A 26594-nucleotide genomic window follows, 5' to 3' on the forward strand; every position below is an offset into this window, starting at 1 on the left:
TGAACTGGCCCCCCTTAGCTCACCGACTGCCCCCATTAAGGGCTCTCAGGTCTGTGTAATCGGGACCTACATTTTGTCTGGTGAGCTCTCTTGCGCTTGCTGGCAGCTTCCTTCCAGGCCCATGATATCCATTGTCCACATGGCCAAGCCAGACCCAGTGTCTCCTAACTCCCCTCCTCAAGACCCTGTCCCTGCAATCAACATATGTTTTTGTCCATTATGCAATGTTCCAGGCCTTTTGCGCTCAGGTCATCCCCATCCGTACTCCTTCCTAGTATCAATGACAGGTGGCACCTATGAACAGGGTCGTACTGGGACATAAGATTGTCTCGGGCACTGAGGAAAACATGGCACACTGTTCAAAGTCGCTATTCATTCCTTTTTGGGCACCGTTTTAATATTACCGTAAGGTGAGTAGTTTGATGAAAAGTTGATGAAAATAGTTCATTTCAAATAATATATATTCAGCAACAGTGTTTACTACTACTAGCTGCTTATTGAAGTAACTCATCAAACTGGCACACATGGCCCAACAAAGTAGGCCGCTTACATTAACAAAAAAAGACCCACACAAGCATTTTTCATTTGTGTTTCAACCCTGGCCCTATTGCCCTAGAGGCTGTACGATCAGGTCTATGCCTGTGCGCTCACAACGGGGCAGGGTGGGTGACTATGGCAGATGTGAAACATTGCCATCTAGGCTGAGTGGGTGTCAACGAACACGCCACACATTCACATATACACCCACATTTCTAAGCCTTTATAAACACCTTCACATTTACCAGGAGAACATCTCTGACATCTACAAGGTATATCGTCATTGTGCTACCTGTTCCACGACTACTTGCTCCATTGCTTGCTGAATCGGCTCTTTGTTCGTCCAGGTAAGGGTAGGTTACCTATTTACTTCTCTATGTTCACCAATCGCTGCTCTGAAAGTTTCTATCAATTTCCACCTAATGTACCCAGTATTGTAATGTTCATTTATGTCAAAGACTTCACCATTGTTTAATGTTTCATGTATTTTGATCTCAGTAAATAGCACATTGCATCACTGTGCATTGTAGTAGATTGGAATGTTTTGTGGTCCATGTTTGCAAGCATCTTTCCTTTTGATACTTGAAAGTTAATTCAACGGACGAGTAACACATTACGATTTGCGGTATATCAATCAATTCTGTAAGAAAGTTATCGCTGTGTTCATTGGACTAGGTTACACAGGTTTTCTTTCTTTTACTTAAAACAAACTGTGCAGTCAAAGCTGTTTTAGAATTCCTTCATTCACATTCATATAGTATTATTTTTTTTTTATACAGATCTTACAGACTTCTCAAGAATGCCTTCATGTATCGTTATCGGTTGCCCTTCTGTGAGCCATGCCAAAACTTAAGGCACAGTCCTGCATACATACCCGAAAGATATAGATTTAATAAAAGAATGGATTACAAATTGCGGTTTTCCAGTGGACGAGATTGAAAGTGGAGCCCAGGCTGTCTTGACGATGTGAGGGCCAATCAATTCCACCTCTGCAGCCTGCACTTTACCATCGATATGTACGATCAATCAGAGTACACAAAAAACGTTGACCCAGAATTCTTTGTAAATTGCTTCCAAATGCAATTCTGACTCGATTTCGGCACACACTGGCTCAGGTAAGTACTGGACGATGAATTTGTTATGTTTGTTGGTATGTAGGACGATGGTCTGCATAAATAAGTATTCGAAAACGGTGGAACTTGAGCAAAAACCATTGATTATCGCCCTTTTCTGAGCCCGTACAAAGTTCCCGCTTCTCAAAGAATTGGAAAGCCACCTACGGGGAACCATCTATACGATAAACAAGTTGTGGCAAAAAGGGCTAGCTTGAGACAACTAAAGCGAAAAGCCAAAAAACACAACTCATTGGATCTAGCAGCACAAGTAATGCAAGAAGAAAGAAATTATAAAGCCTGGATTAAAACTCACAGAATCAATCTATATCAGAAAGATTCAGAAGAGATCCTGAGAAATGGAACGGGGAAAAACTCCAGGAGCTTCTGGAACCTCTTAAAAACTGGTATAGAACAGAAAACCAATATGCCAGCAAACCACGTAAGCGAAGAAAAGTGGATATTACACTTTGAAGCGCTGTTCCGAAAACCATCGGGAAATGAGGACCAAGTTTGTATCCAACAAGACAGCCAGTGGGTGGACGTCTCAAACCCAGAGGACATCAGGGAGATAATCAACAAACTAAAAAACTCTCGAGCACCGGGACCAGATGGTGTCACTAACATCGACTTAAAATCATTTCAAAAACAATGGATTCCCTTTATCAGCCTAGTCCTCAAATACTGTGAAACATCAAGAACCATCCCAAAATCTTGGACCTCAGCTAACGTGGTACCCATTTACAAAAGAGGAGACAAGTCTGATCCTGGCAACTATCGGCCCATAGCATTGCTCGATACGATCGGGAAAGTTTTCGGCATGCTGCTCCTAAAGAAATTCCAACTATGGGCAACGGAGGCACCATGTAACGACCCATTTCAAACAGGCTTTAAGAAAAACTCATCCACGACGATAAACATCATGCTCTTTAGCATAATCAAGAGCAAAGTCGCTGAGGAAGGGGCCTCAGTGTTTGTGGCCTTCATAGACCTGATCCAGGCCTTTGACCGGGTGGATAGAGAACTCTTATGGAAGAAATTGAACTCCTGGAACTACCCGCAAGCCATTCTGGCTCCAATCAAAGCGCTACATACGAACACCTCCATCAGAGTGAAATTAAACATACAAGGCGACCTGTCGGAAGAAATTCCTATACGAAGAGGGGTGAAACAAGGCTGTCCCCTGGCACCGGCCCTGTTTGTCGCATTCATGGGCGATTTCAAAGATTCCTACGCCTCGGTGAGAGCTTTTCCACCAAAAATTGGAAATACATCAATGCCACGTCTAACATACGCAGACGAAATAGTACTAATGGACCTAACCCAAATTGGGCTGCAGCGTCAATTAGACAATTTGGCAAACTACATCAAGCTCTCAAACCTGGAGATAAATAAAGAAAAAACAAAAATCATAACTTTGGGGAAATCAACAAAGAAACAGAAAAATTTCAAGTGGACCATGGAAAACGTCCCGATTGAGAAAACAACAAAATTCAAATTTCTGGGAGTTATTATAGACAACTCGCCTCAAGAAACGAGCATGCAAGAACACCTATGGGCAAAAGTAAGATCATTGGCAACCCAAGCCAAAATACTGGAAAGGAAATATGGAAGATTCTCCCTTATACCTACCATCAAATTCTATAAGGCAAAAGCAGTTCCGGCACTTACATACGGTTCCGAAGCCATGCCTGAGATACCGGACACCCTTTGGCTGAGGCTAGAAGGTTATTTCTGGAGGACTGTATTGAACCTAGAAAAAATAAACTGCAATGGCCGGAATAAGGAGAGAATTGGGACTTTCGTAGTTGAAATCGTCGGTCGAAGCAAAAAATCTGGCGTTATATCAGAAAACCATCATTTCACAACGCCTCCCGCTCTACCAGTTGATAAATGAGGAAGGGTGCAGAGAAAAGTGCAAAATGCTGAAGAAATGGGCAACAAAGTTAAAGCAAAATGTAGACCTTGTAGCTTGCACAGAAGCTGATTTAATTGGAAATCCAGATAAAGTCAAGAAGAAACTGGCAGACTTGGACTGGATTGCTACTGAGGAAAAAGCGTCGAACAACAAACTCTTGAAACACCTTCCATGTTATGCACTAAAGAGGAACGAAACAGCTCAATATCTAAGAAGGTTCCCGAGTAGACCACTTTGCCAACTATTCTTAAGAGCACGTCTAAACTTGCTTGCCACAAATGAAATACTTCAAATTAGAGGCCAGTCAGAATACAACACCTGCAGACTCTGCAAGATGCCGGACCAGATGGAAAACGTGAGACACTTGCTTACTAGCTGCCAGGCTTTATCCACTATACACCTAGCCTACCTACGCGACACACTGAGTACGTTCACAGAGCCGGAAGAAGAGCAGTGGTGGCCGCGGTTAATTGGGGGAGGAAGGACTGCCTGGACCTTAGCTACAGCTAAGATTCTGCAAATTGCCCTGACAAAATGCAATCAGCAGTGTAAAGAAGATAGCTGAGAGACTGGCCTCTGGAGCCCTGCTACAAAAAATGTTTAAAGAAGAAGCACATTCACACCAGATCTTGTAAAATCTAAATTTAGATAAAAACAAGTAAAAAAATAAAAATAAAAAAAATAAGTATTCTCTATGATCTTTCGATTTGTTTAAAGTAGTGTATTAAAAAGGTTACTTCATGAACGGGTTAGAGCCTTCAGTGTTTATTTACATCAAAGTTGTATTACTCAAGTTTCCCTAGTTACCAGATACAACAGAATTTTAAAATGTTTCACTTTAGTATACTTCATCTGTCCCCGCTTTCAGGAGCCTCTAATAAATCAGTGAATTGTGACCCTTAGTAAAAACTACCATAGTGCCCTTTAAAAGTCGCATAATGTTTTTGAAATGTGTTTGACATATCCTTCTTTACGTAGAGCACACAGATTGAAGCACAGACCCTCTCAAGTGACAAAACCACCAACACGTCTACTATCCTAATGGTGAGCCCTACCGACATGCACAAAGTGATATTTTAGAGTGTTGGATCTGGCCACATTTCTAATACTAATTTACCTTTTCAATCGTACTATTTTCTGACAATGTACTGAAAATGAAGGAGCAAGATTCTGCATCAATTACTTTTCCAGAGTCAACATCAACCTTACTCGCCTATCAAGTAATTATACTGTACAAGTCCTTTATATGCGAATGAACTATGTGCATAGTTATGCTAGGAATTTCAAAAAAATTGAAAATTATCTATGGTATTGGTTTACACAAAGTGGCATGTATGGTGTGTCTGTGTGTACCATTGTCTGCAACTCCTTGTTTCACTTCCATTTCCCATTTTTATCCGTATTAAACCAAGTACTGTGTTATAGGGGGCTGCTGGAACTTCGACTACAATCCCTTTCTCCTTTGCAACAGGTCCAGAGTATGAGGTATGCGTACTTACATTTCCCTTGCACGAATGAAAGTAAATCCTACAAAGGATATACTTTGAGACTGAAATGTATGTAACCTTGCACTGTTTCAAACTTTTCTGATTTAGGTTTTAACCTTACACTACCTAATGCAGAATAGATCACAAAGCAAACATTGCAAAGCAAACTACTTTTGAAGGCGATATTACAATCACTATGATTTGCAGAGTGATCTCAGATCAAGTCCATGTGTCATCTCAGAAGGTTATGAGGTGAAATCTGAAATGTATATTATGACCAAATCACGTACACTGTTTGAGGGTATGTTCATACGAATATTCTATTTGTGTTGCAACAACAAACCTTATAGTATATGGTTCATAATAATTTTAAACTACTTCGTGTGGAAGTGCTCTGTGGGGTGAAAGATTTTAATTTCCAGTACGATTGACATTTTATTTATTTTAATGATTTTTCTATTCAGGGAATATACTCAAGGTGTGTTTGTTTGTTTGTTTATTTATTTGTAATGCGCGCCAGACCCAAGCGTAACCGGGCGCATCAGAAAGAATATGCAAGGCTTACAATATTACAGGAATTTGCAAAGTTACATAATTTACAGTAATCCAGAGATAAAGGTTTGTACCTGCTTAACACTAATGCATTTGCAAAGTTACATAATTTACAGTAATCCAGAGATAAAGGTTTGTACATGCTTAACACTAATGCAGATATAACCCTTAGTTTATGGCACTAATATCAAACGAAACAAAGAATTATATACAATGTTAATATAGTTATCTACATTTGTGGTATAAATCTAATAATACATATATACAGTCCAGATATGCTAGTGCGACAGAGGTATCTAGCGGTGCATTTACCCGTTATTGGAATTGATGTGTTTGATGAAATTCCTTCTGAAATGTGAGAAGGGTTGGTCTACTCTCAGGTTATGTGGCAAGGCATTCCACCATTTGACAGCTATCACAGGGAAACTAATACCGCCAATTTTAGTAAGTTTAAATCTAGGTACTACCAGGCAGTTAGAGTTGGTAGTTCTTGTCGATCTGCTGGAAGTTTTTCTTTTTATTTTATCCATCAAGTAGCTGGGAGCAGCATTGTTGAGAGCTTTATGTGTCAGGGAGATCATTTTTAAGTGGATTTTATTGTCGGTGGAGAGCCATTTATATTGGTGTCTGATGGAGGAAATATGTTCCCTTTTATTTATGCCGAGTGCAGCTCTCAAGGCATTATTTTGTAAGATTTGTAGCTTTTTGGTGATGGCTTTATTGGCACCGCGGTAGAGGGCATTGCAGTAGTCAAGTCGGGATAATATTAAGGCTCTCGCCAGGATCATGCAGCTATCATTGGATAGGAAGGGCTTACCTGCTCTTATTAATTTGCAGGTATATGCTGTAGTGGAAGCTAAGTAGTTAACCTGTTTAGTGAATGACATGGTAGAATCAAGATAAAAACCAAGCGTTTTTACTTCCCTGGAGACCTTGATACTATTGCCGTCTATATTGAACATGGAGTAGTCCGTGCCTAACTTGTTGATGTTGGCCTGCGTGCCCAGGATAATCAGCTCTGTCTTATCATCGTTCAGGCAGACGCCATGGGATGCCATCCATGCCTGAATAATGAGGTACACCCTATTCACCAACTCCCCGTCCTTACTGTGATCCCCAGAAAGCGGGAGGAGAATCTGTGTATCATCTGCATAGTTGGTGTAGGTGATTCAATCCATCTGATAGCTTGGGTGGAAAAATGGGTGGCAGAATCCAAATGTCTGCAGAGGACCTTGTGGTCCACAAGATCAAAGGCAGCTGAGAGATCAAGAAGAAGGAGGAGTGCTGTCTTATCTTGATCTCTCAATTCATCTATTTGGGTCTTTATGTCAATGAGGGCAGTTTCGGTTCCATGGAGTGGGCGGAAACCAGATTGTCTAGCTCCCAGTAATTTGTGTCATTCAAGGTGTCTTTGAATTTGTGTGTATGCAACTTTGTCCAATATCTTGAGTAAGAAAGGAACAGTGGTAATGGGCCCGTAGTTGGTAGGGATAAGGGGGTCTAGAGTCTGCTTCTTGAGAAGCGGGAGCACCCACGATTGTTTTAAATTAGCCGGGATGTTGACTGTAGTGAAGGAGGCATTAATAAGTTTGGAGATGAAGGGCGATAAGTCTCTGGCAGCGTCTTTTATTATTTGTGCTGGGCAGATATCACCTTTACAATTAGAGGGTTTGAGGGAGAGGATCATTTTCTCTACCTCTTTGGTGGTAGTTTTTGTGAAGGAGAATTTGTTGGTAGGGTCGTTGATGGTATCATTAGGCGGAGGAATTTTTGGGAGGTTTAAAGATTCTTTTTTAAGTTGAGCGTGGTTATTTTATTTGCTAAGGCATGTTGGATATCTGCACACCAGGTATGGTCCTTAGTACAGGTATCTGGTGTAGCAATAGGAGACTCAAGTTCTTTCAGTATGGAGAAGAGTTCCTTCATACTTGAATTGTAGTTGGCGATGCGATCATTGTAGGAATTTCACTTTGCCAGGCAGATTTAATTTTTATAGTGCTGGGAAATATTGGTTAAGTTAACCTTGTTCTCATCGGTTGGGCATAGTTTCCCGGTCGATTCACATTTTCTTTTTGTTAGGCGTAGGGCTTTGAGTTCTGGCATAAACCATTTGTTTAAGTGTGCCTTGGGTTTGCTTGTTCGCATTTTGAGTGGGGCGACTTTGTCCATGGTGTTGAGCTTAATACTATTGTATTCATGGACTAGTGCACTAGGGTCTAGGTTATCTGGCAGTGCATTTAAGGGTGGAAGGATAGCAGGAATAATATTATCCACTGTCATATTCTTTTTATTTTTGGTAAGGCAAGGAGGAGCCATGTGTAGGGTTGGAGTGGATGGTCTGGTGGTTAGTAAATTAAAGGACACCAATGAGTGGTCGGTCCAGGATAGAGGCGTGATAGAGGAGATAGTGACTGTGCAGTTAGAGTCAGCGATCCAGTCTAGTATTCTACCCTTCGAGTGGGTAGGGGTGTTGACTTTTTGGGTTATTCCTAAAGTGTTAAGGGTATTGGCAATAGTTGATGCATGAGCATCTACTTGGTCATTGAAGCCATGGTTGAAGTCCCCTAGTACCAACAGTTGTGATGTGGTTTTGATATTGTTGGTTAATAGGCTGTGCAGATCCTCCTCAAAGGTCCCGAGTGGACCCGGTGGTCTGTATATTAGGAATATGGTTAGAGATTGGGTATTGTTGGTGGGGATTTTGGCGGTGAGGGCTTCACAAGATTGCATAGTTTGGGCAGGGCCTAGTCTTAGCGATAAGTTAGTTTTGGATATGATGGCAATCCCGCCTCCACGGGAGCCTTCTCGGTCTTGCCTAGATATGGTATAACCGTCGGGGATGGCCAACATGAGTGATGGTCCTGCCGTGCTGTGTAACCAGGTCTCGGTTATAGCGATGAAATCCAAATTAGCTTCTGTGATCAAGTCAGCTAGATCAATGGCATGTGCCACTAGAGATCTTACATTGAGGAGCGCTCCCTTATAGGAATGCCCTTCAGGTTCCATTTTAATTTGAGTGGTATTCGATGGAGTGTTAGCATTGGTCTTAGAATTGAAAGTTTGGGAGTTTATATTGGCTAGTGAGGCATGAGGGAGATTAGGAGCATTACATATTAGAAGAGGAGGCACATGGACCAGAGGTACACATAACCTAATATGAAATACAATTGGGCATCACATTGCATTTGGAATAAATATTTATAATGTTTTAATGTCGTCAAGTCCGTCAAGTTGGTTCTATTTGTAGATATGTGCATATTATTTTGCATGGAAATGAAATTTGCTTTACTTAAACCATATATAAATTCTGTTTTTTACAGCTTGTGGTTTGGTCAGCAAACAGAAGGCCACGGTTTCAAAGCAAATTAAGAAAACAAGGGTAAAGAATGAACCAGTTTGTTTTGGAGAAGTTTTTAAGCAGATGTTTCATTCATATTAAGTTTTTAGTTGGAAAATGGTATCTGCTGTATGTGTGCTATACATTGAGAAGGTTTTCTATACATCTGTTAGAGGCCCAGAAGGAAGAGGAGTATAAAGACTCCGACAACAAATAAAACCAAAGATGTTACTTGCCAAACGGATTTCACAATGGAGCAACTACCATTGGGGGCGCAGCGTGGTCCAGTCAATCAGACTTGTGATGCATATGTCCAGTGGCTGGAAAATGAATGGAATCTCACCTGCAAACCGTGCAAACTTAACATAGACGATTGCTACTTTGTGCAAACTCGATCAGATGACACTGAAGACAATGAAGATGCATTGCAATTGCTCGCAGACCCTTTGACACAATCTACACCATCTAAAAATGTTCCACCCAAGAAACATTCAATGTTACCGGTTTCTCCAATTCATGTGGAAATATCACAGTCTGAACTAACAGAGGCTGAAGCTTCAACGCAATTGACTGAGGAATTTGCTCAAGATCTCAATGTCAGTTTGCCTAGTTTGGGGGAATTGCCCACCACTGTCGAGTCACAAAACAGTACTGTAGGATGATTGGCTATTAAAGGAGCAAAAATACATTGTATTTGACAGCTGCCTGCTAGAGATTGTACAACTGCAGAAATGTGTCCATACATGAAGAGAGAACAAATGAAGGGAGCCATTGATGAATGCGTCTCATATATTACAAGGCACCAACCTGAAAATCCATGCCTGCTGTGTCCACCTCCATAATACATTTTCATGGTCTGCTCAACTGATGCTCTGCAAAGTGCCTGCTGGAAATCTAATATGTTCAGCAGCTTTACTGTTCAGCGGGTCGACTTTCAGTAAGATTTCCAGTTTCTGTCAATTTGTGGGACTTGAGCTAGATAGAGTACTGCGTCCTGGGTCATGAGTATTCCAGAAAAGAGAGTAAATCATAGTAATGATGCAATCAGAGGCCTGGGTGCTTCGCAAGTATACTATGTGCTTTGTTATGTTACACTGCACCAATCACCACCGAGGCTTGTCTGAGGTGTGGCGTATTGTAGCCCAGCCCGTTGTATCCAGACAGTGGTCAGCAGAGGAAATGAAAAGGGAAGCAGTGAAGTGGTGGGTCAGGGAGGGTACAGATAAGACAAACACTGGGCTTGAAGCATTGGTGGGGCAGGCCAAAGGAAGAAGGAAAGTGCCAGTGATAGCTTGGATGCATGCTGATTCTGGATAAGTAGATCATAGATCGGGAGTGCAGAAATTAGGAGGGTACAGTGAAAGGTGTCTGAGGAACAAGAAAAGATTCACATGTGAGCAGTTTCACAGAGATGAGTAATTACTGCTAAATATACTGTGAGATTTGTGATGGACTTGAGATGTGTACAAGTGGGTGTTTGAGGTGCTTTCTCTTTTAATGTCCAGGAGCACATTTAGTTTCTCCCACAAAACAAACTCCAGAATAGTCATTCTGGGTCTGCCATGTCTAGGGCTAAGAGCGACCACGTCAGGAACAGACTATGTGAAAGGGGAAAGCGGATAGAGGCAACCAGAGTGAGTAGAGTGATGGAATAGCTGTTTTTCCATCTGTATGCTGTGACAGTCTGGCACCCCTCTGTGTAACATGTTCTAGTGATGTTAGTGTATCTCTGGCCCAAATTACGGGGCTTTCCGCAATGCCTTGGGCTCTGTGTTATGAAATAACGAATACACAAGACATCAATAGAGGAAACACCCGCCTACAATCTTCCCTAGGTTCTGAAAGGCTACAAATCGCCAGGTTCTACCGAGAGGAAAGCTGGGAGGAACTACCAGCACTGGGCTGGGATGGTGGGCTTTGAGCTGTAGCACTAATGGGGCAAATGTTCAGGACCGACTGAAAGTTCTTGAAGCTTGCAAGGGGCTTTAAGGGGATGATTGAGGTAGTGTGGGAGGCTGCATTCCCCTTCGGCAGAATCTGGGCTCTTCTAGGAGTTAATCTTCATAATCCAGCCTTGCCTACCCTTCTCAAACTGGACTACAGTTACCTTGGAGAGTGGGAGGTTCTTAGGTTCAGCACAGGCTTTGAGCATGCTTGCTAGTTTACATGGCACAGGTGTATTTTGGGCATCATGGCCCTTTTCATGAACTGAGTGCACCTTATTTTTATTCATAATGCATTTGGGTGTTTTGTGGAGTGCTCATGTGAAATTATATATCGAAACATAACATAATATGACATGACATGACTGAACAGGACGTGTCATAAGAAGCTTGTACAACAAAAAGCGTTTCATCCAGAAAATGACGGTGGGTGGCTAAATAAGTAAAGCAAATCAGGTAAAATGAAAATAAGCCAAACTCCCTTCAATCCTAGAAATGGCATTTGGGTACTACGTCAAAATTGGGAAGGGAGAATTATACATATAAAACCCATCGGCGTGGACAAGGGTTATTACAGCTGCAGTGAGGGAGGAATCATAAGAACTACCAGGGGCGTGTAAGGGGGCAGTGCAGACCCCCATATAATCAAAAGAAAGGTCTACATCGAAAAGCACCATTTCATGTTGACAATTACAGCAAAGATTAACGTGGGAATAGACATATTGTAAAGATATATTGAAAAATGAAATACTAATAACATAAGAATAAGGTTTGTATATATCATTCCATGGCAGATATCTCCTGCATCTAAGTACCATGAAAGTAGCAGTTGCTACTACCCAACTTTATGGCACTCAATTTATCAGCCTTAGAAGGATGAAGGGCTAAATGGTCCCTGACTGGATTCGAACTTGCGAAGTGCAGGCTTGCCTCTTGTTGTGGTGTCAAATGGGAGCCAGCTACACATTTGACAGGAAGATAATTATACCAAACCACAGTGCAACTTCTGCATAATCTTCTTTAGAGGAAGTTAAACCGCAAATAACAGGCACTGGATAGAGCTAACGTCGCAAAAAACAAATCTAGTTGTGGGGCGGGCATCTGTTATAAGAGAGGTCTCTAAGGGCAATGCCAGGGCATACCCCTTCAACAGAGTGTTCTGTCACAGCCACCCTGTAGTCTGAGTTTCAGCGAGATCGGTATTGGAATCTTCACTTCATAATTGCCTGATCTCAGTTCTCAATGATGCAAAAGAGGATTGACGAAAGTTCATAGGTGCAGCCTCAGCCTCTGTAGGTACCAGAAATACACTAGCTACCATGTGTCCTGTAGCCACATAATGTGTCTCGCCAACATCCATTCACCCCATAGCACCAATTTCAACAGTGTGAGCAAATTGATCATCTGTTCCCTGGGCAGCGACACCCCACCATTTGTTGTCTAAAATTCTGCCCCGATAAACTGCATGACCTGAGAGGGGGACAGATGGGAACTCTGCCAATTGACCAAGAGATCAAATGACTCAAGTATGCAGCACATCTGGTGTAGATGTTCTTTCAGCAGTTGTTCAGCCTGAGCCATCAGAAGTGAGACATAAAGATAAGGAAACAAGAACCTGCCTTGTGTCTTTTTGCCACTCCTGGCCTCATCCCCTTTGTAAAAACCCACAGTGTTGTCATCATCCAAAAGGAAGCACCTGAACCAGGCAACCTGCCACCTGGAATCTCAGGAACGCCTGGTGAAGTGGAGGAACCAGGACTTGATAGTGGGCTTCCTGCAAGTCTACAGAAGCCAAAAGGTTGTATTTATTGTAAAGGAATAATACTTTCAAACAGTCTTCATTTTGATTGCCCCTGATACTATGAACCAGTTCAGTCTCTTGAGGTCCAACGCCAAGCAGAAAAACCTTTTTTCGTCATGGGTATCAAAAAGATGATGGAATAATAGCCTCTTCCACTCTCTGCTCGAAGCCCCCAAAATATGGCCTCCTTTTTTCAGCAGCTCCAGAATCCTCTCTCTGTGTGCTTCTTGATGTGTTCTTATGTGGGACATTGGGGTTTCTATGACTGATGGTAACAGAGTTTGCCTGAACTCTATTTTGTAGCCTGTTCTCACCACACTGGTCACCTATTTGTCTGATGATACATCCTCCCATTCATTGTGGAACCATCTGAGTGAGGCTTTCAAAAGCCTGCTATCAGGACTTCTGCCGTCCGCTTTTCTGAGAAGGCCTACCCGTTGACTGAGAATTTGCTTGACTGAGTCTGGTTCTGAGGTGAAGGTTACTCCTGGCTTCCGTACAACTTCCCACATGTTTCTTCTTTCTCCTTCTATCTGGACTCTGTATTCTTTTTTACCTTGTTGGCATGTTTGTCCGCTTGAAATGCTTTATGTACTATGTACCTTTTCTTTGAAGGAGAGACCAAATAGCAAGCACACTTCAAATAGGACCCTAAAGACTGTCAGTATTTGATTGGGCATCTGTGTGCCAATCCCATACATGTAACTGACATCCTCAGCTGCTACTCCCCCCATCACCAAGGCCAGTGCTTTGACACCATCATAAACCAGGTCAGTTAAGAAGGCTAATTGAGAATGCATATACTGCAAGACATAGGTATAGCCCATTCGTTCATCAATAGCCCTTGCCAGTTGATTAAAACATCCTAAGCCTGTTTCAGCTGCATACAACGCATCCAATTCTGATGCCGACTGACTTCGTCCCGAAATCGTGGGGCACTCCTCCTCAAACGGGAACCTCCACTCTGAAGGAGGGCCCGGGAGCTTTATGCATGTGGTCGGGGACAAGGCTCTGCCACACACAAAGAAACCAGCATATCCCACCCATTGCCCCCTAAAGCCCAGCAGGGGGAAGTTACAGAGTGCAGTGTCGCCACCTGCCGGTACCTGCTGTCCGCAGGAAAGAAAAATGTGAGGAGGTATGGTAAGGTAGGGCTTTATGTGTCACATGGAGGAGGGGTGGAGCTAGAAGCTGGAGAGAAACATTGGAAAAGGGTTCCTGTCGGGAGGCGGAAAATCCGACAGAATAGGTCCTGGGACACAGAAGAGGGACCTGAAGGTAGTAGAGCACTCAACTCACTGATGTAGCATACCACCCCTTCCACGGTCAGGATCGAATTGGCTTATCAAGCAATAAGTCACTGTCCAAAGTGGAAACCTGACATGTTGCTGCGGCCTAGTTTTAGGGGCCAATGTGCTCCACTTTGACGAGCTGGTGCATTGCAATGCTTATAATTTTGACCAATGTTACTGACCCAATGTGCTATAAAATGCACTATTAGCCACTGATTTTAGAAACAATCTGTCCCTAACTACTTCCTAAATTGCTTGTTGGGAAAAATAAAGAACTGTGATTTGCGATTGGAGGTGAGACTTTAATTAGTGTTGTCCTGAGACGCGAAATTCTTGGACACAGGTTGGGCTATTTCAGGAGAGCAACATATATATCACCCACTCTCTAGGCAGTAAGGGTAGGCAGCACTAAACAAAATGGACTTGTTGTGCTTTATTAGGCACCACAAACCACTTTGTGTGTCAATATGCAGTCTGTTAAATTGCGCAATGTTTATGACTCCCAGAAAGCACTCCATGGCAGCTTTGTACAGCTGCAAAGATTAACCAAAGGCCCACATAAAATAACATTTGGTGGTATTTGCAGAAAAAAAGTAGTTGACTCGGAGGAAAATATGTTCTTGGCAACCCCAGATACTGACTTTCCAGGGCTGGTTCAAGATCCTTTATTCATGCGTTGTCAAAATGCTTCACGGTAAGGACCATTGAGACTGTCAGTTTTGCCCAAGTAGAGCTTTAATTGGAAAGTGGTGGGTGCCTCCAGGACGAAGAATTGTGCTAATTCCTTTAGGTGCAAAATCACTGCTCTGCATTTTGACTTAGGCTTCCCTAGAAGACCAACTCTGTAAACAAGCGGTAATATTTTGGGACACACCAAAGTTAGAGGACTGCCACGCATTTTAGGCAAGGAAGCAACGCAGCTAATTGAATATTCATGCGCCAGGTGAAGTGTTTTATTCCTGGTGCATACATATTTAATGTACTGTGGCGGTCAATTCAGATTCATATGGAGCATGAATTTGGGGCCATACCAACGGTTCGAAGCTTGATAAAGTTGGAAACAAATTTCTGAATAGTACTATTATGTTATCTCAAGGATCTCCAAATACTCTCATACACATGGCATTAGATCTGTGCCCCATTAGTATTGAGCTACACATTTATTTTATTTTATTGGGTATTTTTAATGTGCCTATACAGCAAATGGTAATGAAACCAGAGTTATATTGGCTGAGACTAAGGTTTACGCCTCGCCTAGATGCATATCGCGAAACATTGGTGCAGCTGATAGATTCAAATGGGGGCATGGGTTTATCACTGGTTAGGCATGTGAGGAGAATGTTGATAGAACTCAATGAACAAGCATTGTGGACAAACCCTGGGAATATCAACAAAGCTGTAATGCTTAGAGTAAAGAACACAATGGTGGATTACAGCAGGAGTAATATGATATCATGCCAAGAACTGAAGCTGGGCCCGAAGTATCTCGATTGTAAATTTGATGTTGGCTTTGAGGGGTGTCTGGACTATTTAGAACCATCGTATCCATGCGCTCTATATTCTGATTTTCGCCTGGGGACCCTGAGATTGGCCCCCTCTACCAAATCTTGGACCGGGGAAGGAACGGGCCAGTGTCCACTTTGCTCTTCCAGTATAGAAACCAAATGTCATTGCTTATTCCTTTGCACAGGCCTTGGTGCACTGAGATCTCGGTATCTTAAGCCAGTCCTTGGAGGGGCAGAAGTCAGGTCTACTGCGGAAGCTTTGCTTTGTTTGGCTGATATGCGGGATCCGTGTGTTGTTAGTAATGTGGCAAAATATATTCATCTGGCCTAGACCTGAAACTAAGATGTTAGTGGTGGCTTTTATTATCCACTTCTCAAAGTCATCTAAAATTGAGTGAAATGATGTATTTTGGGGCTTTTGTATTATGCATCCAAACGCTGGGCTGTGAGTTTCTCTCCCTGTTTTTTTGCTCCTCCTTTATTTTTAGTTTAGTTTAGTTTATTTATTTATACCGCGCGCCGAACCCTGAGGTAACTGGGCGCCAGAGACTTAGAGCACGTTGCAGCAGGAAAATACACATACAGAATAACATTACATATAACATAAGTGGCAAGAGAACGGGTTACAGAGTGGTCTAGGCATGCACAGACGACGTAACAGCATTAGTTAGCGGGGGCACGCAAGCCAGGACTTCATTTTTGCTCTGAACGTCCAGAAGGAACGTTATTAGTCTCTACTATATTAGTCGATAATCTGTGATAGTTACTGTCACTTAAAGCGGTAGATGTTTATTGAATGTATCTAAATGCAGGGCTGCGGGTTTCTCTCCCTGTTTTTTGGTTCCCCCTTTTTCAGCCTACATTTCTGGATTGTTACCATTCCCTAAAACAGAGTATATGAATTGAATGTATATTTTAAAGGAATTATTTTTAAAGAGTTGTATTCTTTTATTCAATAATATTATATAATGCAAATGTCATATATGCTGATTATTGTATTTTGATTAAATCTGAATGGCTTTGAGACGTATAAAGATTGATATGATGATAATCTACTGTGCACACTAAATGGCCCTATAGCTTCTGTTAAATCTGGAGAGAAAAAAAGATTACTGCTGCACACACCAAAAACAAAAAAACTATTTGAAACGGTATAGAAAAAGCAGTCAGCCAATTGAGGAAGAAAGGCAATACCATTCGTGTGCCAGGATCACGTTCGCACCCTCTCAAACAAAAGCCGCAAATGCAATATGTGGTGTAAACGGAAGACGAAACAACTCCAGCTCTTTGCTAGGCTGGCACCTCTAGCTCTCTGTCCATTCCTAAACTGTATCTATGTGCCGTCTGTCTGGCTTTTGAAAATCTCTAATTCCCTATTCAAAGAAATGAGCAGGTTATAGTCTGCATCTACAAAGGGTAATCCCTGGTTGTCTGAGCGGTGGTTCCCGTTTGCGAGCTCTCGCTTGGAGAGCAGCTACCGAGAATTAGACACTGCGCAACAGCTGCTCCCCAGCTTCAAATATCCTCTCAGCTTCGCACATGAGCTAAAAATGATCACTGGGTGGGCAATGTTGGATCGTGACGAGGCTCGTTTCTGTGCGCGGCTCGTGCAGCTTTTGTACGAACCTTTCTTTTCTTCTCCCTCTCTGAGGCGACTTATTATAGACTATTAGGCAGTTTAAAAACAAACATTCGCACTTGTTTATTGTACCTGTAAAAGTGTTCCTGCGGTCCTACTGGAAGGACTAACAACGTATGGCCTGGGTGGCAAGTATAATTCTCTAGCCCCTACAGCGGTGGCCCAAACCTACAAGGCAGCAGCCCCAAAGTCCAGAACATCTCAGCTCAGTGCCAGCCTCTCCTCGAGCCAAACATTCTCAAGTTTATATAGTAGACTTCATTGGCATTACTTTTCCTATATGCAGAATAGCTGCCAGTTACGTTTGTGGTTTCCTAAGAGACCTGGGCCCCAGGGAACATATCCCATTGACCAAATATAGTTATAAAAAGCATTGGCAATGTCAACAGTTTTGGCTTGTGTAGGGATGGGAAATGCATTTGCCAGGCACTGCCGTAGTGGTATGTAGTGGCCATCAATGTTAGCAGCTGCAACATATAATAGCAGTGCCGGCAAAATGGCTAATACCTATACACAATCCAAATCTGTCGGCTTTGCCAATCCTTTTTTTTTTAACAGGTTCAACCTTCAGTGAGGGACACACACAGTACGTATAAATCCAATGACTGAAGGCGGATCTGGTTAAGACATTGTTATTACACCAGTAGCGTGCGTCTTTACAAATTAAGTCATAACCTGTCAGAAGAGAAAAAAACACTGGCTAGCACTTTGAGCACACAGTTTTATGGCTTGATAAAGTTGGTAAAGTTAGCTCAAAGAGATCCCAGGGCATGGAGGGGCAGGAAGTGGGTGAGAATAACCAAAGGGATTAGTATGGGTCAATGGGTGGGTAAATAACCAAACAACACCTACAACCTTTGTGTCGCTCCTCAAATGCCATTTGGCCCTAGCTCTAATGCAACAGTTTCAGCTTATAGGTGGTGCTAAAACATAAGACCAAAACAAATTATTTCACCAGGGAACACTGGGATTTGAACCCGGGGTATCCTTGTGTCCCTGTTTACAATTTGACAGCAGGCTATATCTCAACTCATCCAATATTTAGTTTGAGACCAATTTAAAGAGGTGTGGAAGCTGGAGAAATCATTGCTAGAGCTGAGCCATAGCTCTGCACTAAGAGCCAAACACAAGGTGGCACACAAAAATACCTGCCTCACCAGCCTGCAACACAAATAACATACCTGGCACACTTGCTATCCCGCCCCGCCCCGCCCCGCCCCGCCCAACACCAGAAGACCCTCACTTGACATCATTCCTCCCCACTAGTATGCATTATATGCATGGTTAATATTGTAATTATTTATGGAGTAACAGTATAGATTATAAACCCATATGAGTGAGAGTTTCCTGACAGATAATTAGGGGAAATAAGGCACAGTGATGAAAAATGATTGGCTCGGAATCACATGTGTGAAGTGTGGGAGGCAGAGTATTAAGCCCTTGCACCCTGCAGGCACAGTTTATCATTCAGGCAACAGAGGAGAATTCATCTTCTCCCATTCCATCTTCAATATTAGAAAACAACAAAACACTTTCTGCAAAGATATTCAAGCATTAGACTTGTACACTTTTCAATAAATCTGTCTTTCAAAGCACCAAGACGCGTGATAAAGCAACCTGACAAATAAATCAAGAGGACTTAATTGAAACATTTGTTTATGAAGCATCCCTTCACCAGAAAAAAGAAAGGGGTTCAGCCAGTTCCACAATTGGGTGCAGTGGAATACAGTTTAGGCACAGACGTCAGCAACAGTGACTCCATCTGAGGATTTTTACCCCTGCCTCATTTACCCTATTTTCCTTACCCATCATCTATGTGTCCTTCCTTTGCACTACATCATCTGCAACGCACTTTCACCTACCTGTCCCTGCAATTAACTTTCAGATCTCTGTTCCCCATTCGCACCATCCATTAACCCTTAACTCAATCGCTTTCCCTCACACACACATGACTAATCCGGAAAGGACACGGAAATCCCCGACCTGAGAGGGTAGCTCCCACGGCGGTGACACCGGATAGACTGGAACACAGGCGGCACGCACAAAGACTGAGCCAACTCCCCCAGACAATCCCACCAACACTTTCGCCCGTCCCTTAGTTACCGCCAGGTACCACAGTGGTGTGGAATTGTCGAGATATTGGAAATCACCACTTTACCTGAGAGGTTGACTTTGGCAGGTGCACTGGCCACAGGGGTATGAAGGGAGGGTAAGGGGAGCTATGAGAGAGCATGTTAGAGGTGGGGGCCAGAGGAGTAAGGAACCTTGTATGCCAGTCGGACCCAGATCAGGACAGAGCCGCACCAGGGGAGACTGCGCAAGCCGAGCGCCTGAATTCAGCATATAGACGCAAACTAACCAACCCTACCAACAATTTCCCTTTCTGCATACACCTCTCAAACTCCAAACCAAACACAACCAAAATCTACAGCACAACAAACCACACAAACTTCACTACATTGCAACAACAAAACAAAAACACGCATTGTCTTGCACAACATTACACAACGACTACCGGCCGCAAACACCCCAGGCTCAGCCAACGGACCCACCGGGCTGAGGCCGCCAACAGCACATCACCGCTCTCTTTCACTTTTCCTGCCTCCTCCCACTAACTCAACCTCCCCTCCTCTTTCAGAGCCGCCAGAGCGCCAGGGGACCACTCTGGTGGTGATAGTGCGCGGTACAAATGTCCTTTAACATTAACATTAAAATTAACACATGCTTTCCCTTGTCCAAACTGCCCAGTCACCAATTCATTGTTACTCACCCCCTTTCATTGCCCTGGCTCACACATAGATCACGTATACCACCTTGAATTGCCAGTCTGCCTCTGGCAGTCACGATAAGAAACTGTGGTTGGGATCTTGCTGGAGATTGTGGATGTGGGGTCTGCAGTTGGAAAGTGCAGAGCAAAAAACCTTGAGGGGACTTGGCTTTTATTGTGCTACCAAGTTGCACTTTCTTGGACAGTGAGCTGCATAATTTAGTTCATGGAAGCAGAGGGAACTGTAAGGGAAGCTTGCCTGGGACATCGTGATGGACAGGGAGTAGGAATAACCTATCATATGTATTTGTGTTTTCAACAAAGTGAAGCCTGTGTCTCTGTGTGGATGTCTGTGGATGTGTGTGTGCGTGCATGCACAGGTTCTCACCCTCCTGCCAATAAAGGGCCCCAAAAGCACAAAAGGAAATCCCAACACATGGTTTGTGCATGTGGTTTATAGTGAGTGCTTCGAATGCCAAAGCATCGAATGCCTTAGCATCTAAAATAAAGCAACGAAAAAAAGCATCAAATGCATTTTTTTTCAAATTTATTTTAATGGGGGGGTCCCTCCAACCCCAGTTTTTTTACCCCTTAAAACCCATTATAATTAAAATAAAACCTACACCTTTGAAAAAAAATGCATTCAATGCTTTTTTTCCGATGCATTTTTTTCGATGCTTTTGGCATTCAATGCTTTTGTATTAGATGCAATGACTGGATACGTGGGTGCCCACAGAATGAAAGAGTCAGGGCACCCTTAGCACTAGGGAGCCCGCCTCTGCATCCCCCAGAGGCTGCTTTCTATGTGAGGACATGACACATAGAAGATGAGATCCAGCTTGAAGGGTATACCCAAGCAGGTCCTAGTTAGTGCTACCCTCATGTAGGAGGAAGCAAAAGTCAGCATTGGCATCATAGATGATGAATTCCCACAATGCCATTGGTTGGCTGAGTATACCCTAATATCGCCAAGTGTGAAAGACATTGGGTCTCCAACAGAGGCCTCAGTTCCTGCCAACACTGCTGCGAGACTCACTGATGTCTGACAACATTAGGTGCAAGAAGACCAGATCATCCCTAGTCCTCCTAAGCTAGTTTGAGGGTTTGATGTCCTTGCCCAATGTCCACTGTCTATCGTGGAATTTAGTTAGAGGGGGAAATCCTGCAGCTTCACGTTGCTGTCAAGGATGCAATTCCATTGATTGTCTGTTAGGGAATGACAAGCCCTATGCTAAAACCATTGCTGCAATTACAAAATCTAGGTTAAGGGTAGCAACAATCGTAGACGTGAGTACTCCCAGCTGAAGCTGCTGGTACTAACTAGTCTAGGCCACGGGTTCACAGAGGATCCTTTTCCTACCGGAGAGGACCTAGTGGCCACTGAGTTGCCTAATGCAGTGACACTATACTTAGTGATCCCAGGGTTGCCTACAGGTGTAGAATCACGACCTGGGCCTGCCAGAACTAAGTGACTTGCCCTTAGCAGGAGGACCTAGCCAGGCTGACTTTTTCCAAGCACACTGCGACTGCCCAACTGGGACAGATCTGTACAGTCAGAGAAAGGGGCTCAGTCGGACACCGCAGGGATGTTGAAGGTGTACTGGGAGAATGATCTTGGGTACAGTAATGTCAAGAACTCTGTGGAAGGGGCCTACCAGGTGTTGGTGGTGCCCCAATGCCACAGTAGCTTCTACTGGCCTTGGCGCACAACATTACTTTGAAGACAGCTGACAGTTGTCTGCCAATTTCTACTGGCCCCAGAAGACTGTAAAAATCAAGGAGTTTGAAAGGTCCTGTCAGACTTGCTAAGCATCTGGTAAGTGTGGCGTGGCAACAAAGGCCCTCTTAGTTACACTACCAGTGGTTGAGCAGCCTTTCAAGAGAATAGGCATGGATATTGTGGGTCCTTTGGATCCTCAGATCACCTCAGGGAACTGGTATGTTTTAGATGTGTAACCATGCTACCCTGTACCCCAAGGCAGTACCCAAGAGAAGCATCAAAGCCCCTGTGCTGGCAAATTCTTTGATAGGGATATTCTCTCATGTAGGCTTCCCCAAAGAAGTCATTTTTGACAGAAGATCCAAATTGATCCCTATATACATGAAGGGTATGTAGGATTAGGGTAGAGTACTTAAACATTCCCCAATTGCACCAAATAACTAGAGATTTACTAAATATTCACCTAGAAGTTAGTTCAGTGTGAATTTGAACAAACATAGTGGTGCCCACTTGCCTTCTTGTCTACTTATTAACTCTCCACAGCCTTTCACCCACAGATCAATGAAACTGAAAAGCATGGTAGGTGGCTTGGAAGAGCAACTAAGGAGTAAATGGATATTCTCCTGCCATGCCCTCTTTTTCCCTGCCGCGAGGTGCCAAAGACCATTGAAGGGTTCAGCTCATTTGAGCTTCTGTTTGGTCATCCAGTTAGGGGTCCACTAACTCTGGTGTAGTAAAGGTGGGAAGGCACTCCTCGAATGTCTTCCCACAACATAATGGATTATGTACATGGACTCAGAAGCAAAATAACCAAGTACAGAGAGACAAGCACACAGAATCTGAAGGCCGTCCAGGAGCCCATGAAGCATTGGCATGGCCAAAAGGGCAGAGTGACAGAATATATTCCAGGACAAATGGTCTGGATTATAGAGCCTGCCAAACCAAGCACCCTTCAAGACGTGGACTGAGCCCTATCTGGTGCTAGAATAGATCAACGAGGTGAATTGTCTCATTGAAACAAATACCTGAAGATGCACAGGGTTTTCCATATGAACCAGCTGAAGCCTTACTGCAGCTCGGATGACTTGGTGACAGATGATGACTTTAAGGAGGAGACAGGTCCCCTCCAAAACTTTTTCTATGCAGCGACTGTGAAGGGAGTTAAAATCTCCCTAGACCTAAGCGAACAGCAATTGCCGGCCGGCCAGTAACTTCTGGGCGAATCATTGAGTCTGTTCTCACTGACTCCAGGTCAAATGAATTGGTGCATCCATGACATTGACTCTGGAGACAGTAAGCCGGTTAAGAGGAGAATTCACCGGATGTTTGATACAGTAAAGGACACCATCAAGGAGGAGGTCTCCAAGATGTCTTACTTTTTAGCATTATTTAAAGGTTGGAATGCACTATCCTCTTCTGAAATATTGTATGACTTCTTTAATATCATAGTGGAACAGATCAGTTGTTGAACATTAGACCTGAAGAAGATGATGAAGGCGATTATTTTGTATGTTCACCTTAAAAATCGTACAATACGTGTAGGCCTCTGTTGTACTGACAGAAGCTGGAATTATTCATTGTTGTGTGAATAAACATGGAATGTACACAATTCTCATGCTGGCGTACATGATATATTTACGTTAAACTGGTGAAACATGCCATGATAGTGACAATTTCATTGTGTTCAAAAGACTCTTTAATAAGAAGATGTGACAGAAATATGGGACAAACCCCTTATTTTTGTATTAGTTTCTGCAGGGCCATGGACTTTAAGTCTTAATTTGAATGGTCCCTCACAATTATATTTTGAGATTAGATTGGGCTTTTTTTATTGTGTATTTAGTTTTACATTAGACTTTACACAGTCAATTTAATTAAATGAAGAAAAAAGGAGAACAAAAGAAGAGGAAAGAAGAAAACATCACATCACATATCATTAAATGCATTAAAACCTCATATCAAATAGTACAATCTCAAGTTAAAACTTACTTCATACTTATACTTCCGAAAGCCACCAAAGGGCTTTTGTAGTTAATTACTAAGCACCTGAATCATAAAGATTTGCAACAGAGCAACGCAAGAGATGCTTGATGATTTGCCCTAAAGAAACTGACTGTGAAGTATAATTCATTCATTATTGAGAATACTACCATTACAGCCTCCACATCAGTGAAAACCCTTAGGGTTTACCTCGACTCTACCCTAACTATGGACAGGCAAGTCAGCGCCATCTCATCCGCCGCTGCCCTCACCACAAAAATTATAAATGCAGTAAAACCCCACCTTTCCCCAAGCAATCTCTTTAACATTGCGAGAGCCACAATCGGAGCACAACTTGACGACTGTAATATCCTTCTCATAGGCACTTCTGCCAATAACATTAACAGACTACAGATTGCACAAAACAACGCCCTCAGCATCCACAAGAGAGCACATCTCCCAGGCAAGAAAGGATGCCCATTGGCTCCCAATCAGACAACGCATAACATTCAAAGCCCTCACCATCATACACAAGTGCCTCGCCAAGACCGCCCTAGCCTACCTAGTAGACAGAATACACCAGACTACAGCCCACAGACCTAAACATGACCAATACTCCCACCTACTATCGGTCCCATCGTTCAACAGAGCTAAAGCTGGCGGCACCAGCTTTGAAGTATTAGCCCCAATAGCCTGGAACGCACTACCTCTCAACTTAAGAAGCGAAGAATCTCTCACAGTGTTCAGAAAACTGCTAAAAACAAAGTTATTTAACTAACACCTTTTACAAATGTACTTTCTCCACCCTGTTCCACTGTAAACCTTGGAACTCTTTCTCTACAATGTCACTGAACATATACCAACTTCCTCACTACCTATGTATTACCTGTCCTACTGTAATAAGTAACTTGCTGAAACAGCGCCACGATGCCTCCGGGCCGCTGGGCGCTTTATAAATTCAAATAAAATAAAATTAAAATAAAGAAAATTTGCACCTGCTCCCTTGTATCTGGTGCACAAAGCCTAAAAGTGGAACAAACTGGAGATGCCCTTAATCAAATGTTTGTGAATTGCATGTGAGGATCTGAAAGACTTTCGAGTCCTCTCCTCATGGGTTCCAGTGAAAACCCTTGTGAGTCCGGACACATGTCTTTTGTTTTGGTCGCTAAACATGCACCTGGTTAGTGCCTCAGGACGCACAGGCTTCCCTCCTACTCTACATTACACATATCGCCCCATATTGGGCGACGTGTCGCTTGAAGGTACTCTTGCATAACAGTAGAAGCGGTGAGTCGATTATGTACACGTAGTCTACACAAGAGGTATGCATTGTTGTGTTGAAAAATGCCTTCGGACAGCAGACATGCTGCTTGGAAAAAGAGGCCAGAAGCTATGTATTTCCGAGCCCATGATTATGACAGGTTATTTATAATGCACTTAATATCCAGAGGTTTCTAAGCGCGGACCGGGAATCGAACTTGAGTTTGTGTTGCGCGGTCATCTTGCTTCAAAGGCCCGCACGTTGCACCTGAGCTATCTTCCCGAGACAAATGACATCCACCGAAATAATGGATCGGATGTTATATGAAAGCATGCACAACATACATCGTTTGCGAAGTGGTAGAACAGAGCAGTGGGGGAGCACCTGTTGCCGAGACAGGTTGCAGCCAGCAGGCCACACATGGCAATCTTCTCGGTCCTTCATTCGTATGGAGTAAATCAAAGGACTGCCAGGGAAGGTGCAGCCTTGAAATAATAACCACTCTAATTAGCAGTGATACACGCTCAACACACCATCACGTCCTTATTAACCTGTCAACGGAGGCACTCGTCGTGCACATTTTTCCTAGCCTTGTATATATTCACTGCGCACGTGTTCATGACAATCTCTACGAGAATTGCAAAACAAAGTTCTTCTAACGCCAGAAAGTTGGTAGATCATTGGTACGAGTTTTACAATTGACGACTTTTTTCAGTGCAATGGCCCAGTGCCAAAAATAACAAGAATTTCTCCCGTTTCCCCCAGCCACGTGTGTGTAACATAAGCACTCCAATATGTTTTCTTTGTATTCTGTTACTTGTAGTGAATGGTTTATGAAGCAAACACGTACAAGGAAATAGGCGAGCCTGGTGAACCATACGCGCATAACAGCGATAACCAGGGGGCTTTAAGTAAATGCGCTCGGCTGCCGAAATATGAAATACGAGAGCCCCACATGACACTGGAGGTGAAACCTGAATAACACACATTCAGAGTAAAAGGTCTCCCCGACCTCTGCAGCTCGTCCACACTCCCAAAAACATGCCCTTCAATCCGCCTTCTAGGGAGTCCTAGAACTCCCGCTTAGCCCCATATTCGTTGCCTTCCAGCTGCGCAGCGTCGCGTGCCCATGGAGACCCATTTATGCGTGTGCGTTTGCTTATGGGTATTTCTTACCGTCTGCTCCCAGTTTCTTCCCCATCAACTCGGGCAAGGGCTCCCCACGTGACGTAAAGTTGACAGAGATCCGAGTTCGGGCTACTTCATGCAGCAAGTGCAGGAAACCAGGAAGTGCCTTTAGCTTTTGACAGTTCACTGCAGACATTCCAAGCTGCCAAGGGAAGGGCTGGCCGGCGTCCAGATTCTGGCCGCGAGCCTTTTTCCACCGCCCTCCCCCGCCCCCTGTACACGGGCATGTTTTGAAACACTCTTCAATCTGCGTGGAGGTCGGTTTAGAAAAGTGTATTCAAAACACACATGCTTTTTAAACGTGCAGAGATCATGCCGTGCCCATTTCGGTGTAAGGAATACACCAGTATAAAACACGTACATAATTTAATTTGTTACAGGCTACCTAGTGGCGTCGCCAGGAATCAAATTTAGGAGGGTCATAGAGAGGACCAAAGAAAAAAGTAGGGGGGTTGCCTATGAAAGGTAATGTGTGACGTCACAAGCACTCATGCAGATAGGCTTTTGTGCACACCAACTATGCACACCCCACTGCATTCAGAATGCAGGGAGGAA

At 43.3% G+C, this 26594-nt stretch overlaps 1 protein-coding gene across 1 annotated transcript in view; it reads right to left on the reverse strand.

Moving 5' to 3' along the window:
- ALS2CL (ALS2 C-terminal like) overlaps window positions 1-26119 on the reverse strand; it is a 757501-nt gene extending 731382 nt beyond the window's left edge. The window contains exon 1 of the mRNA XM_069647086.1: window positions 26028-26119. The gene's annotated coding sequence lies outside the window, so the exon portion shown is untranslated. The remainder of the gene's footprint in view (window positions 1-26027) is intronic.
- Between the last annotated feature and the right edge of the window lie 475 nt (window positions 26120-26594).

This window comes from Ambystoma mexicanum, chromosome 2q (assembly GCF_040938575.1).
Source record: "Ambystoma mexicanum isolate Mex_15411 chromosome 2q, UKY_AmexF1_1, whole genome shotgun sequence".
Lineage (NCBI taxonomy): Eukaryota > Metazoa > Chordata > Amphibia > Caudata > Ambystomatidae > Ambystoma > Ambystoma mexicanum.